Genomic DNA, 17,062 nt, shown 5'->3' on the forward strand with positions numbered 1-17,062 from the left:
GACAGTAAAGCATATTTCTGAAAATACTAATGAGCTCAAGTAACACAGATAAAGATGCACACTCTTGGTAAATAGCCCATAATCAGGCCATTTTTGTATTGTAATTAGAAGAATTTATTTGAAGATAAAATTGAAGTTATCAGCATTCTTTGTTAGAATTTTAAACACTTTCATGCGATATTGATTTCAGATATTTAAAGAAATATTCAATGACTTGTTTCCAGTGTGTCCTGGAGTTTGGTAGAGAGAAACAGTTATGTTGAGGAAGATAATGTTTGATTAATGAAGATTTCCATTGATAGTTTGCCTATTCATTATTTTTTAACCATAGTGTGAAGTTTGATTTTTTTCTCATTTTAATCCAAAATTTATCTTCTATAATTTTATTTTATTTATTTAAAAATGTATCTTGTTTTTAATGGACATAAAATGATTGTACATATTGATGGAGTACAATGAGGGTCTTGATGCATGTGTCCATTATGCAACAAATTGCATCAGGGTACTTAGCATATCCATCACTTTATATGTTTGTTCGTGGTGAGAATATTAAAAACTTTCCTTCTAGTTATTTTGAAGTAGTCAATAAATATTGCTGTTTTGAAATGTTTGATTAATATTGCTAGCCATATCACTACTGTGCTATAGAACACCAGAACTTATTCCACCATTTTAACTGGACTGTCTCCTGAATAAATGGTGCTGGGAAAACTGCAGAAGAATGAAGTTAGACCTCATTGCTCACCAAATACAAAAATCAACCCAAAATTGCTTAAAAGCTTAAATGTAAGACATGTAATAATAAAACTATTAGAGACTCATTTTTTTTTTTTGCCAGTTCACTCTGTTTAGTTTTTTTTTTTAAATTAACCCATATATACAATTTGACCCAAGGCAGTTATAAACCTAGAACTTACATATCCAAAGAAATTGTGTCCTTTTAGGTTGCTACTTTTGGAGAATATGTGCCAATCCTGACATGTTGTCATGAAGAACACTCTTAGGACTTCTCTTTTTTGATTGTCTTTCATGTCAATTCACAAGTCATGAGAAAAGTAGTTTCACTTTTGGCAGTCAGCATTACTCTGTGTTATCAGCCTTCTCCTTCTCAGAAATTATTTGGTTATTTCCGAAGTTTCATTCATCCCACAAAGGAATAACATTTGACACCTTTAAGGGCATTTTGAAAAATGGGTCATTGGCTTTGGTGAGTTCCAGAATTGGCTGTAGCAATCTAAAAAAATAGGCTTTCAGGACAACCAAAAATCAATTATTCTCAGAATTTTTGAGAACCTGGAAAGAAATAACATAACAAAACTTCTTAAGCTCAAAATATTTATTTCTTGTGTTGTCTAGATTTAAAACTTTTATTTTTAATTTATCTTTAAAAATTATTTATTTATTTTAGTTGTAGATGGACACAGTATCTTAATTTTTATTTGTTTATTTTTATGTTGTGCTAAGTATCAAACCCAGGGCCCCCTTCATGAGAAGCAAGTGCTCTACCACTGAGTAACAACCCCAGTCCCTAAAATTTTTAGTTTTGAAAGCAGGAAAAAAAGCTTATCGAATGCATGTCTTTGAAACCAATTTCTATATTCAGTTAACACTTATTTGAAAGCTAAAAACTTAATTCAAGTTCATTTTTCTTTTTGAAAAGAAGGTGGTTTATGACGTATTTTTTGCCTACTCACTTTGGATTATTTCTGAAAGGCAGAAGGCCCAAATTATTACCAATCCTTATTCTTTAGATATATGAAGCTTATGTTTAGGAGGCAAACTAAAATGGTCTTATTCATTTGAAATTTTAGAATACTTGTAATATCCAAGATCTATTGCTATATAAAAAAAAATTCACTCTCCTTTGCCTTAAATCACCATCATTGTTATCATCAAAATACCAATTAAGTAAATTTTTCCTTGACAGAAGATATAAGAAGATCTGGTTAGTACTTAGTTTTTGTTGCGCCTCTAAGAATAGCTGTGATTTCTAGAATAAAGTGGAGGTGTGTGGGTATTTTATTATTCATCTGAGTGCCCATGAACATTTAGTGATTCATGAAATATTTATTGAGCTATTGTTAAGGTGAGATTGCATTAAATCACCAAGTCGATGTTAAAGCAGGAGACAAAAACCTTATTCATCAGCCATTGGTTCAGATCCACCAGCTGGCAGGCCAAGGGGTAGGCTGCAAGTCTATACCTTTTAACTCCCTCCTGGGATTTGGGTACACTTTTTGTAGTCCAAAACCGTACTAATCATAAGTAGCTGTTGCTATGATTCAAAACAAATTTCATGAGATCTAAAATCATAAGTAGAAGGGGGAGTGGGTCAAAATGTCCCTAGTTGAGTACAAGTTGAATGGTTACTCACATTTAGACAATCAGTCTTGGAGAGGGTACATTGTCCAAGAAAAATGATAACCAAAGAGAGAACAATTTTACATTGTATAAGAATTGCCATTTTGTGTTGCCAAATATGCTTTGCTAAGCAACTATTGATGGGTACAGAAGTGGGGCTTTCCCATGGGAGAAGCATTTTTTACATGACAGGGAGTCTCAGGGGAAGATGGAGTCTGTTTGGTCTTTGACCATATAGAGTGGTCTAGAACACTACCACAAGACAGGACATGCTGTCAGTCCTGGTTTTACAGTAAAAGACAAAAGTGACAAAAATTTCTGCCTTCCTGAATCTTAGTCAGGAGAGACTCCTGCTTCAGTAATAAACTAAAGGATATTTTTATAGTGGTGATAGAAATGATGGAGAAAAAACAAATAGGACAGGAGAATGGGTATGACTGATGGGCATGGCACTTAAACTAAGATGGTCAGACATGCCTAACAAGGCAGGGAAAAGCTTTCCGACTGAGGGAGTGAAAGGGCAGAGGGTTTTCAACCAGCAGCAATATGACCCATGGTTTGATGTGAACTGAGCAGGAGGGAGAGTAAGGAGATAAATGAGAAGGAGGTGAAGGGAGGAGACAGCAGACCAGGCAGGGCCTTGGAAGGCACTGTAAGGATCTGAGTTTTATTTCTGAGAAAGGCATTGGAATCTCTTGAGCAAAGCAGACTCCTGTTAAGACTTAGGTTTCAAAAGGCTGACTGTGTAGAGAAAAGATTTGTGAAGGGGCATGATGGGTGGGAAGCCCATCAGGAGGTAGCGTGCAAGGGGTGGTAGGGGTGGAGGTGTCTGGACGAATTCAAGGGTGTAGCTGAAAGGGTTTGCTGACAGATGTGGAAGATGTGCTTGGGAAACGACTGCAGTTTTCCAAGGACGCTGATTAGTGATTCACTACAAGGGCATGCTGAAATTTGAGGGGGAGGGCTGATTTTGTATTTTGACTTTGTTAAAGTATTACTTGTGTGTGTAATATTTGGTAACCAACTATCTCATGTCACTGTATCTTCTTCCCACCAAAGCCATCTGTGGAATTTGAAAGAACAGGAAAAGGAGGGTTTCAGATCTTGTATTCTAGTTGGTCCTACATGCAATAGAAAATGTAATAGGAATAAATTACAAATATATAATGGGGATATATGTACACATACAAATACATTAATTTACATTAATGGATGTGGCAAGGGAAAATATTGGAAGGAAACAGGCTGATTCTTACCAATTAGTGTCTGCCCTATCATCACCCACCTCAATACAGGTGATAGCATGGGATCTAGGAGTGAAGCCAGATAATTTACTTATTCATTACCTATCCTTTCTAGTTGCCCACTCAGATCCTTACCTCCTACTCTCAGAGTTTCTGCCTTCCTGTTTTGCTGAAATACTTAACCATCACTAATGACAACTACATTCAAAGACCCTTGACTTAGTTCATGCTTCCTTGACCTCTTGCCTATTTGTTACCCATTAACCACAACAGACATGGATGCTTTCCCTGTTAGGTTCTTGGGTGTCTCCTCTTTCTACTGGTTCTCTGTTCTACTCTCAAAATATTCTTTTCAAAACCTTCTCTGGCCCCTCAGGACTCCTTACTAAGGAATACTCTGTATTAAATTATTTTCAGAATGTTTTTTCCTTGACTTTCTTAGTCATACCATTCCTACATGTACATCAGATTGATTTTCTAAATATAGTTTCTTCAGTGTCAAGCCCTGAGCACTGGTGAATTTTCCAAGAATTCCATGGCATGTGCATGAGGTTTGCAGTCTTTACTAACTCAAGGTTACTTCACAGACTTCGGTTTTTGTTTGCTGGACTCTTTGAAAATGCAGACCTCCCTTTCCTCTGAATGGAGCCTCCGCTGCCATGGATGAGATGGAAAGCCTTCCAATATGCTGGGCCCATCGACCTCGGATTGATCTATTTTGACCCTCAGCAAGCAACAGATGCAGGAGTTGGAGGCACACTTCCTGAAGGACCCCTATCCATCCTACGGTACCATGGTGGCCCTGGCCTCCAGCCTCAGCCTAGAGGAGCAACTGGTGCAGAATTGGTTTACGGTGCAACAGAAGATATAACCCAACTCTGAACGAGGCTGTCACCCATTTGCACAATGCCTCGGGAGGCCTCGCGCTCATCCTGGGCACACTCCACCTGGGCAGGCCCATCCTGGTCTAGCTTCTGTTGTCCATGCCCATCCTGCAAAGATGTCCACTACCTCAGCCCAAGAAGAACCAGAAGCTTCTTCATTCAGGCCCAGGAGAGTGCCTGGCCCCTCAGGGGAGAGGATGAGGAACTAGAAGCCACCTTGAATAGACTCCACTGCAGAGCCTGAGGAAGGTGACCTTGAAGACCCAGACAAATCATGTCCAGCATATTTCTGAATGGATGGGAGTTCTGCACCTGCCACCTTCCACAGGTCCCTCAGGTCCTCCCTTCGGTTACTATTCCATCTAATTGTTGTCCCCACCTGTCATTTGAGTCACCTGGAAGTGTCTGAGTCTCCAGTCCAGGAGTGGAATGGGTGTTCCTGGGTGCATTTCCTTCCCTTAATGCTGACCCCGCCCGTAGCCAATTTTATCACTCTTTCCTAATTTACAGGGATCTTCGTCCGCAGCCCAGTGCAGCAGCAGCCTGCATCTCCAGGAATGAGGGACCTCTGCTTTCCCCAAGGATTTTCCCACAGTCCTCTGTTGACAGCCACACCCACATCAGATCCCATCCCCCACCTCCATCTTTTAGATACCATATCCAATATAATTTCATCATTTTGAAATAGTTTGGAGCTTTGTCTTAATTTAGGTATTTTCCCTCTTATTTTCTTTTAGTCTTTGCTTTGTTACTTGTTTGAGGTTATTTTTCTGTTTGATTTTCCATAAATTTTCTACTTTTGCTTCAGTGAAAAAAAAAAAAAAAGAAAAAGAAAATGCAGACCAGCTAGACACTCTAGGTTGGGCTATTTCAGAGTCTTGCTAATACTATTTTAACTGGAATCCTCTTTCATCCTGCCCTCCCAGTTCTAATCATCAGCATTAAATGATTAAACGTGTAGATCACTTTGGGTTATATGGACATTTCAACAATATTAATTTTTCCAATCCATGAAGATAAAATGAATTTCCATTTATTTGTGTTCTTTTCAATTTAGTTCTCTCTCTTTTTTTTTTCTTTGAGTTCCTTATATATTCTGATATTAAGATCTTGTTGGGTAAAGAATTTGCAAATATTTTCTCCCATTCTTTGGGTTTTTTCTTCATTCTTATTTATAATCTTTTGCTGAAAATGGTCTTTTTAGTTTTATAGTATCAGATCTTACATATGTAAGCCTTTAATCCATCTCAAGTTAATTTTTGAATGTGGTGTGAGAGAGGAATCTAATCTCATACATCTATGTGTGGACATCTAGATTTCTCAACAGCATTTACTGAAGAGGGTAATTGCCCAAAAGCATGATCTTGGTGTCTTTGCCAACAATTTGATTTTAAGTGCATGAATTTATTTCTGGGTTTGAAAAATCCTGTTTTATTAGTCTTTGTCTATATTTGTGCTAGCACCACAGATAGTTTGGGTCACTATAGTTTTATAATATATTTTGAAGTTGGATTGTGTGTCCAACTATACCTAAAAAATATATTTTTTAAATTAAAAACAAAAGACTAGTACTAATGTAATGACAGAATCTGGAGTCTTTATCTTGGACCAACTTTTACAAAAACAAGGTTATTGTAATGTGTCTTTAAGACAATGACTTTATGGCCTAAAACATATTAATAATGACATGTTCCTATTGAGATTTCACTCTGTATTCCAAGGGGAGATGCTTCAGTTATAGCATTTTAAAACATAGCCAGAGAGTAATATAGTTCCATAGCAGTTAGGAATAAAATCTACAATTTTTTTGAACATGATTAAATCTAATTTTAAAGTAGATTTTGAAGGTTAAAAAAAAGAAATCTACCTTTGCTCCATGATTTTATCTTTATTATTATGATTTTTATAACTATTTCTATGATTAGTTTATGATTATTATTTTTTGGAAGCTGGAATTTAGTAAGTCATCTAGAAATGCTCATATTGAAGCTCTTAAATGCTAGAGGCCTATCAGTTCATGTTCGTATTGGCTGATATTTAGTATTAGAAATGAAATGAAGTGAGACCTGTACTGAAAGGACATTGTAACAATACACATGACTATTCTATGAAAACAGAGGGGCTTACTCATCCCAGAGGGTTACTCTAGATATTAAAAACCCTGAATCCACTAGGATAAAAAGAAAAAAATGGACAAATTATTTCTTATTTCAATTACTATGGTACTAAAAACCAATCAGCTCGCACTATGTGTACTAATATTCTTAGAGGACTAAATAATTAATTTTGGTGTCAGAGGATACAGAAAAGAGCATAGTAATTTAAAATAAAACTACTGTACATTTTTGGTCTGTATGAAATTCACAAAGCTCTCTCATATGCATTATAATGAAGTAAGCAGCTAGATGTGGCAACTGAGTCTCAGAAAAGCTTAGCATCTTATTAAAATTCAATAGAGCTAAGAAGGAAAGCTTCAATTTCATCTGCATCTGGCCTGTTGTGGTTCCTATACCAAAGTGCCTCTAGTGCGGTACTTCTCAAACTTTAATGTCCTTAACAATCATGTGTACATGGGGGGACTGGGAACGGTAGAGCATTACCTAGTATGTGTGAGGCCACTGGATTCAATCCTAGGTACAAGAAAAAAACAAACAAAAACAAAAAAAACAAAAAAAGATCAAGTGGGGCACCCAAAAGAGCTTCAGTTTTGCGATTCACTCAGACCCTGAGATTCTGATTCAGTCATTCAGTAGTGGGGCCAAGAATCTATACTATAAAGGCACTCCAGGAAATTCTGCTAGACTGAGTGTGTAAACCACACTTTGAGAATAGTACTCCAGGCAATATATGATTATGTAAGGTGGATATTCTGGGGTTGAAAAATGGCACATGAAAACTGACTGACTACTGTCAAAGACTGACTCTTGCTGGTTAAGGCCAGTTGAGAAAGCAGGATTCATGAATGACACAGACACATTAGTAATAGAAAAGATATGTGTGGTGGCATATGCTGGTTGTTGGTGCCAAATATTTGAGAATGGAGACCAAATACTATACCTTGTGGAACACAAAGTGGACTCTCTGCAAGCTGACTTGGAGCACATACTCCTGATCAGCGTGCAATCTGATCTATTTGTTGTCATCTCGTTTGTCTGCAGTCAGAGTTGAGACAGAGAGTTCATTGTGTCCTTCAGCTAAGTCATTCCATGAGCCTTTAACACTGATGCCAACATCTATCACTGGCAAATGAGATAAAAAATTCCATGCCTAAAAAGAAAAAAGGAAAAACAACAAAAAAATGTCACATGGAGTAATCAATTAAGAAATAGTGTAATTTTAGAAAAAATCAAACTTTTAATTTTGAGATTAATTCTGAATTAAATGCAATTGAAAGAAATAATGGACATCTTTTGCGTCATTTACCCAGTATCATGCAATGGTGGCATTTTTCAATACCAGGATACTGACATTGACACAATGCACTGATTATTCAGGTTTCCCTAGTTTTTCTTGTACTTGTACATAGGTGAATATATGTAGAACAGTGTTTTTTAAAATCTTCTTTAAGTTTTTTTTATAAACCAAAAAGTTATTATCTAAACTTTTAACTTATAAATGCCTCTTCATATTGAGTGGTTATTGACTATACTAAAAAAAAAAGAGGGACTAAAAGTTTTTATTGTATTTTTTTAAAAGAGAAGCATCTATTTTAACATTTATGTGACTTTTAAGGTAGAAAACATTACTTAGCGATATAAAGGAAATCTGAAAATAAATTTGTGATGCAATTGTTGATGTCAGTATAATCCACTGACACTTGTCATATAACACAGGGAATCCTGTAAGACTAGGGTTCCTTGTAGAAACAAATAGGTTTTTTTGGCATTATCATGCTGAAAGTACCAGTTAAAATCACACATATTAAAAGAGTAGAAATATTTTACCAACTTTATTCTTGCCTTTTAAATTAAAAGATATTTGTGAGTAATCAGTATTCCAATAGTACATGCTTAACAATGCTGAATGAACAAATGAAAGAGTGAAGCTTATATCCACGGAAAGTATATAACACAATAAACTTTAGGACTAGGTAACTGTAACCTTTTTTTAACATTTACAATTATGTGGTAATGTAACTATAGGTCAAGACAACTTCCTTTTTAACATTTATTTATTTTTTAATTGTAGTTGGACTCAATATCTTTATTTATTTTTATGGGGTGCTGAGGATCGAACCCAGGGCCTCACACAAGCTAGGTGAATGCTCTACCGCTGAGCCACAACCTCAGCCCAAGACAACTTCTTAATAGCTGTTTTATCAATTGTTATCTTCTAAGGTCATTTTTAAAGTTACACAACGAGTTTAATTTTAGTTTTCCTTTTAGTTCTTTTATATATGGTATGGATTTCCTTATAAGCTTTAATTTTCTGTTTGCTAAGACTTTAGTGTTGCTGGTATATATAATCAAACGCAGTAGCCCTGATGAACCAAACTATCACTTAGGAATTAAAAAAAATAAGATAAAAAAATAGATCCAATGCAAAATTTCAATTCAACTCCAATCCTGTAACTTGTCTTGTGAATTTGAAATTATGCCTACAACTAGACTTCTGAAATTGAAATTGTCAAGCTATAAAATGTACTTCAAGTACAAATGATGGTCTATCTCCTACTAGAATCAAAAGTCACTGAGTTCAGAAGCTGCACTAATTAATATTCTAATATTGGCCGACACAGAAAAGTGGTCGAGGGAACACTTAAATATTTAATTTCTGCAAAACATTTAATTTTGTGAAACAAGGAAAGTAATATTTACCACACAAAGCAGGACTTCATGTTTTTGTACTCATACCATTAAATTAGTCACCAATATGATGTTTTCTGATATTAGCAACTCACTGAGATTTTTCTTTACAAAGCTTCCAAATGTCTAACTGGCTTATATTTACATATGACATCTTTTTGTAGGACTTATTATTATGTTTTAACTTATAATGTGTACAAATATATTTATTTGGTATATAGGTATATTTATGTATATAAAACATGAGCTTTTTAAAAGAAACTGCTAAGATATTTCAATACCAGCCAAACAAATCTATCTGAGGATTAATCTTCATCTATTGAATCAGGCAAGAGCACTTCCATGCATACAATTATTTAATTAGCAGTCAAATCCTCTGCCAGTCAGCAACCATTTCAGGCATACTGATGGGGTAGGAGATGCAAATCTCATAGTCGTACTGCTTTTTCTCATTACTACTGCAATTAGCACTTAAATTGATGCTTTAAACATACTAATTTCTGGAATAATTCAGGATTTGTATGTTACCTGGGATCGCCTCACTGCAAAGCCGATACCAGATTGCTCTGCAAAATTGATGCACTTTTGAGCCAAAATAACCATCATCATATCAGACAGAGCCAATTTGCATTTGGTTTTAAAGATAACAGAATGGAAATTTATGCAAATAAATTAAGTAAGTTTACCTGTGAATTCTCCCTGAACTAATTATAACAAGTCTTGTTCAAAAAAAAGTTTTACTTGGAAAGAAAAAGAGACATGTTTTAAAAGTTTCTTTAATATTTGTACATACAAATCAATATAATCATGTTATAAATCCTGAACATTCACTTTTGACACATTTAGGGTAAAACTGCTTAAGACTTAAAAGGCTAGAAAGCCAAGTATCTGGCATTGTTCATTTGGTTTTTGGCCTTCCAAAGATTGTTTAGATTTAACTTTCCTCATAAGTTACATAGTGAACAAATAATGGGTTTATTTGAAAGAATCTCTTTGAATCTAGGAACAATAATGTAATTAAAATAAGAGTGGAACATAAACAAGTAATTGAAGGAATTAGATGAAAATATACCCTACCATAAAAAGGGCAAAACTCCCTAGAAGAGATGGAGTAGGCTCCTGGGTAATGCAATCTGGTGATGGAAAGGTTAAATGGAGCCTTCCAAAGCAAGCTTGAAAGCCTTATACTGAACAAGTTCTCATAATGCCAGTAATGTTATTAATCACTATTACTATCATTTCGTCAATTATTATTCTATGACAAGAACTATATAAAGCAGTTTACATAATACTATTTTGCTTAACTTTCATAAGAATGTCATAAGATATATATAATGTTTCCATGGTTAGTAAATGGCAAAGACAGAATTTAAACACAGGTGGGACTGACTTCAAAACCCACACCCTACGTTAGAAAACTCTTGGTACAACTTCACAGAGCAAGGCGTCCTTACCTGCTTTGTTTTGGTGGCCTGTAGCTCCTTCTCAACCATGGAGCTGAATATATGGTCTTTCCCTACACAGGCATGAATCAGTTCAGAGTGGCACTCAATGGAAGTTTGGCACCTAGCACGTGAGCACTTTATAACTGGTTTCCATTTCCTTAGAACTTATATCAACACCAACAAAATAACTCTTTCAAAGCACAAGTTAGATTTTCTGATAACATTGGTGTGTATGATATTAACAATTGTTAAAAATTAAGATATAACTCTTTATAGGCCATTATATTAAGTTTTAAATATTGCCTAACATTCTTTATATCAACCTAAGGCAGTATCACTATCATTGTATGAAATCTGTAAACTGTAAATAATGTATCAGGTTCAGTAAATACGTAAAATAGTTCATATGCAGTGGATGTCTTTCTATAGGAAGCACCAATGTGAAACAATGTTTCCATGGAGATAAAAGTGCTGATGTGAAACCTTGACATGATTTTGGTGAATGTGTGCAAGTGTCAACTATAATTACTTGAATAAAATTTTAAATTTTAAGTTTGGGGAGCACAGAATTTAAAGTACACTTTGGAGATCTTTGAGATAATTTTAAGTTGTGCCAGATCACAGGAACACAAGCCACCTAAAAGTTATAGTAAGAAGAAAATATAGTCGAAATTACATTAATATTGAATTTTTAAGGGTGATAAGAAAATTGGAACAAATCTCCTACACCCTCCAGCAGATTCCCTGATAGATGATGCTGTGTGAGGTTGTGCCTTTAATGTGCTTTCTATACTGCTGAAATCCAACTCACATAACCTTCAGAACCTTACCAGAAGAGTTTCTGACAAGTTGTAGATATATCTACCTTCTCTCCCTGCCACCTGTTGCTGCTATGGCTCACTCTGTGAATGTGTCTGTTAGTTTCCAGGGACATCCTATGGTAGGGACTCAAGCATACCTGTCACCCTGTCACCCAGAACACTTGATTCAAATTAGGGATTTTTCTTAGGGGACCCCAGGTGTTCCTGAGGTTCTTGTTGGCATCTGTACTTGGATGGTTTAAATAACTGTGATCCTCATGCAGCTGACAAGAGGTAGAGGGTGAATGATGGCAAGCCAGACTATTTTGGTTATCTCCATAACTGTGAAATAACATTCTGTCTGCAAGGTATCTCAACTGCTGTGAAACATTGGTGTGAAAGGATATTTTCATTTAAACACTGTCAATCTAGCTTGTATACTGTACTGTTCTTTTCCTTGTTGAAACATTTGTAGCCATGTATGTGAGACCTAAGGGTTGAATTATTCGATACTATTATAAACTCAGTACAGATTATATCTTGAACTCCCACTACACCTGACTATCTAGTTTTGGACATTTCCGATCCATAATTTACTATTTTTTAAAAACATTTTCTTTTAGTTGTCATAGGTCACATATCTTTATTTTATTTATTTATTTATTTTTCTGTGGTTCTGAGGCTTGAACCCCGTGCCTTGCATGTGCTAGGCGAGCCCTACCACTAAGCCATAACCCCAGCTCCCCATGGTTTACTTTGGACAATGGATTTCAGATCCCTCAGTCTCTTCTACATAACAGAAGCTGCCTATATATCTTGGTTTTAGATCACAAAGCACCTTAATAATGTTTTCTTAAATAAAGCTGATAATGTAAAGGAATAAATGCAGTTAAAATAGAAACATATTTAATATTGCAAAGGGAGAACACACAATTTAGGTAGGAGAAGGTTAAAATGAATTGTGGTTCATCTTGGTACTGAGGGCAGGTCTCCTTCTGGGAAAGGGGCATTTTTAAGCCAAAGAATCAATATTGTAGGCACCACATGAAATTCCAGTGTCTATATGTATTTTAATAAGGGAAATTTGGGGAATCTGGGGGTGTAACTCAATGGTACAGCCTGGCATGCATGAAGCCCTTGGTCTGATTCCCAAAAATACCCACTCCTCCCCAAAAAAATCCATTAAAAAACTTTAAAAAATTACATTGCAAATTAAGACAATTACCTGAAAAGGTGAAGATGGTGCTGTTCTATGTTTGGTAGTGTAAGAAGAGAAGAATCTTTTAACCACTGGCCCTGGATCAACATCTGAACGAGGTTGCTGGTATTCAGGGCAGTCACCAGCCAACCTTGCTTTGCAGCCACATCCAGCATTGCCTGAATAGGCAAAGAGCACATGTTACAAGAACATCAAGGCATTCACCCTCTCCCATTGGAAATCTTACATTAGCTTTAACAAAACAAACAAAAACAAAAAATCAATCATTTTATCACTAAATTACTATTCATCCAAATAAAAACAGAATAAACTACAGTTGGATGGGGAGAGCAAAATTAATTTCCTGTAACATCCTACAAAAAGTCAAACCCTAAGCTAATTTTAAGAGTAAAAACTCATTGTACTTTGAAAACAAATACTTAATAATTCACTATATCAAGAATACTAGTAGTTGCATTTCTCCTTTTTTAAAACAATTCTTTTTAGTTGTTGATAAACCTTTATTTTATTTATTTATTTATACACAGTGCTGAGAATTGAACCCAGTGCTTTATGCATGCTAGGTAAGTGCTCCACCACTAAGCTACAACCCCAGGCCCTTCACAGAGTCTTTTAAATTTGAAAACTATTTATGATGGTAAGGAGAGAGAACGTTTTCTTGTGAAACACTCATTTTCCCCAAAGAGCAAGTTAGGAATAGAATCTTGTTCTCAATGAGAATAATACACCACATCCACAATGACAATAATACACAAAGGGGCAATTGCCAGTGGTACATGTGGAATGATGGAGAGCTATTCATATCAGTCTATACATTTAATCCAATGTTTTATGAACAAACAAAATGCTGCATTTGCTTAAAGCAAAACTAAACAGTGAAAACTTATTAGTTTAAACAGTGAAATCTTAGAAGTTTACACAGGCAAAGCCATTTCAATTAAATTAGATTCTGGAGAATGCTGTCTTAAAGACACATAAGTTAATATTATGATCTTAGGCAGTTATTTCGTTCAGTTTTAAGACTCCACTCTTATTTTTGGATGTACCTAGCAAAGCATTACAATGATACTTTAATGGTAAATATCTCACTGACAGCAAAATATTTAAAAAATATTGAACAAAAATCTATTAATTTTGAAATAATTTTAACCTATTCTAGTAAAATCAATTTCCTGTACTTCTAAGAATTTTGATAGAGACACATTCTTCTTCTAAGTTGCAAATTTCCAATTCTGTGTTTTCTAATTTACAAAAAGTAAACTATTTTAATAAATTTGTTTAAACTAACCTATGATCTCTTTATATACATTGCAGGGAAATAGAATAAAGTTTTTGCATACCCTAATTAGTGTTAAAGGATGGTCAAAATGATTTTTAGTACCTGCTAACCTGCTAGTTATACATCATAAAGCCTGAATGTTGGTGTAATAAACATATGTCTTTATGTGCATGTATGACTGTGTGTACACATATGAATGTACATATTTATGAATCCAGAGAAGATATATTTATATTTTTCTTTACAAAGAAGAAAAATGCACTTTTTCTGTGAAGTATACGAAACAAGCAGCTTATGATAAATATATGCTACATACAGAAAAAAGTAGTTCACTAGTTGTAACTCTTGAGACTTGCTAAGGGAAAAGGAAAAGGAAAAATTAATAATTATACCTAATTCAATATCATAACTTGTAATGCGGAGTAAGTATGGCAATTTTACGTGTGATTTTACATTACAACTTGACTGGAAATAAATTCCAGACCAAAAATTCACATACTAGGAGAGCTGAATGAATGAACCATATGCTTTTAACTTTGAAGTTTTGACGATAAAGTTGAAAGATTGCATAAAATTTATGAGACTTCCCCAGAATTTTTCATTTTATGATCCAGATGTGAAAATTTAGGAAAAAAAGCAAAATAAGTGCTTATCATGTGAAGTAAATGAAAGGCCATATCACGAATTGAAAAACTGTTATCTTTTATTAGTTTACAGAAAAGGCAGGTGGGTAGATCAAGAATCCGGGATGATAAAAGGTTTTGAGGTTTGTGTGGTGAACCAAATGCTATTCCCCTTTTCTCTCTGCTCACCCCGCCCTGGTGCTCCTGTTGTCTCCTCCCCACTACTTGATACTGACGCTCCTTGTCTCTGCTGGAACGTTATATAAATTTCCTTTATTATCAATCTCATAATTTTCCTTTCATTTGTACTTTATATTTTTTCAAATTGAATTTTTAAAGGGGTAAAACTGGTCATGTCATTCCCCTGCTTAAATTTCTTCAATGCCATCATTTGGTCAGGAGAACAAAACTAACATGTCTCTCTGCATTACAGATGGTCAACACCCCACTATCTATTTGGTCCTTGATTTATCTGGTCCTTACTTTTCTCTCTGGCCATCCCCTTGCATAGAGCACTAGAAAATTACTGGTATTTTTTTCACGTTTACCCTTGCTTTTATTTATTTATTTTGTAAAACAAATATCATTCCTTTTGTTCACCTGAGAAATTCCTATTCATTCTCTGGGTCTAGCTTAAACACTACTGATATTATGAAACATCACTGATTCTTTTTTTTTAGAGAGAGAGAGAGAGAGAGAATTTTTAATATTTATTTATTTATTTTTAGTTTTCGGCGGACACAACATCTTTGTGGTGCTGAGGATAGTACCCGGGCTGCATGCATGCCAGGCGAGTGCGCTACCGCTTGAGCCACATCCCCAGCCCTTCACTGATTCTTTCAGATGGATTTAGTTCTTTCTCTATGCCTTTGCTGCTTTTGAGGAATGCCATCATTATTATAGCATGATTTTTTGTTTACACATTTGTCCTTTGAACTATAGGTTCTTTGACAGCAAGAATCTGGAATTATTTTCTATAACTCCAGCCCTAGCAAAGAACACTAAAAAAATACCTGTTCTACTAAAGAACACTGGAAAGCCCATGGTACATGCTTATAATCCCAGTGGCTCAGGAGGCTGGGACAGGACGATTTTAAATTCAAAGCCAGCCTCAGTAATGTAATTAAGGTCCTAAGCATCTTGGCAAGACCCTGTCTTAAAAAATAAAAAGGGCTGGGGATATGGCTCAGTGGTTAAGCACCTCTGGGTTCAATCCTCAGTAACAAACTAAGAAAAGAATATAGGTTAAAAAATTATAAGAATTATAATAAATTCTGCCTAATTTACTGTACAAAACTGAAGATAAAACACAAGTTTTGATGTCACACACACACAGAGATTTGTATCCTAATTCTGTCCCATTTATAACTCAGGAAGATCACTTTACCCTACTGAACCTAAGCTTCTCACTAATAGAAGGGTGTCATATTTCACCTCCACATGCTTTCTTTTCCAAGAAGCAAGATACTTGCAGCCCTGCCTGGCCTAAGTGGACAGAATGTCACATTCTTTACCAAACTATCTGTTAACTGCCGAAGAACAGATCCTGAAACTTTGGGAGATAAAAAAAAAATCTGTAATCCAATTGGAACGGGTCAGCATGGGTGAAGGTGATCTGGAGTTGTCATGACAATGGAAACTTGAAAAATTCAAGAGGTGAACCTGGCCGGGAAGCCTGGCTCTTGCCCCTGGCAAGACCCCTTGCTATGACACTCGTAGGCCTGATTCACTCCTTACATGTTAAACTGCCTGGTCCAGTTTGTTACGTCATGCCTAAAAGCAACAAAACTAAAGATGGTCCTGACTTCTGAACAGGAAGACCTTAAATATCCAGCTTTATAAAGGTTGATGCCTTATATGATACAGACAGGCATCAGAGAGGGAAATGAAGAAGAAACATTGGTTTACACTACATTACATTACTTTACAGTTTTGGTCTTTGTAAGAGTGTTACTTAATTACTGGTCCTTGTAAGAGTGTAGTTTAAGTGCTAGTTTTTTTTTTGTTTGTTTTTTTTTTTGTTTGTTTGTTTTCTTTAATATACCTCTTAAAAATGTAAGCTTACAGTTTTTGAGAAACTGCTGCCTGTGGTGAAGGTCACTTGTGATGTCGCTTGGAGGTATTTCACTGCATTCATTCTGCATCTGTGTACTACTTATTGAAGAATTCCTGTGCATGATCCTTGGTCACACAGTTCAGTAATTCAAACTAACCAATGTTGTAATGGTTAAAAGAAATAATATCAAATTTCCTACAAAAGTTCCACGTAACCTCAGTTTGGGGTCCAGAATTTCAGAGCATTAGCTCATCTGGGTATGCCAGAATCATAAACCTGAGTTCTCCAACAACAATCCCCCCCACAAAAAAAGGTATCATATTTCCTTTTAGGTGTTCTATGAGGG

General features: G+C 35.4%; 1 protein-coding gene across 1 annotated transcript in view; it reads right to left on the minus strand.

Moving 5' to 3' along the window:
• Positions 1-236: 236 nt before the first annotated feature.
• The window catches only part of LOC143387541 (uncharacterized), a 46,913-nt gene continuing 30,087 nt past the window's right edge, over positions 237-17,062 (minus strand). Inside the window, exons 11-13 of the mRNA XM_077108435.1 lie at positions 12,765-12,916; positions 7,547-7,756; positions 237-1,293 (exon numbers count right to left, since the gene is read on the minus strand). The gene's annotated coding sequence lies outside the window, so the exon portion shown is untranslated. The remainder of the gene's footprint in view (positions 1,294-7,546; positions 7,757-12,764; positions 12,917-17,062) is intronic.

Source organism: Callospermophilus lateralis, unplaced genomic scaffold (assembly GCF_048772815.1).
Source record: "Callospermophilus lateralis isolate mCalLat2 unplaced genomic scaffold, mCalLat2.hap1 Scaffold_730, whole genome shotgun sequence".
NCBI lineage: Eukaryota > Metazoa > Chordata > Mammalia > Rodentia > Sciuridae > Callospermophilus > Callospermophilus lateralis.